The following is a 286-nucleotide window of genomic DNA, read 5'->3' as shown; positions in this document are numbered from 1 at the left end:
TTACTCATTTCTAAAATCAAATTTTACTTCCCTAATATAACTTCATATATATAATCAATTTTTCTTTTAAAATTCAAATTCATTTGTAGTTCATTTGAGAACAAATAAAATTCAAGTTTTGAAAATGTTTTTCATCCATCCCCCAAACTTAAATTTTTAACAAATTAAACAGTTTAGCATCAGATAATTATATTGGCAGGAAATGAAAATTGAAGTAACACGCCAACATGAATTTTTACATCTTAATTATACAAGTATAAAACTAAAGACATGAGTAAAATTAATT

Source organism: Phalaenopsis equestris, unplaced genomic scaffold, assembly GCF_001263595.1.
Source record: "Phalaenopsis equestris unplaced genomic scaffold, ASM126359v1 Scaffold000514, whole genome shotgun sequence".
In the NCBI taxonomy this organism is placed as follows: Eukaryota; Viridiplantae; Streptophyta; class Magnoliopsida; order Asparagales; family Orchidaceae; genus Phalaenopsis; species Phalaenopsis equestris.
The sequence above is the reverse complement of the archived record's forward strand: the minus strand, read 5'-3'. Positions refer to the sequence as shown.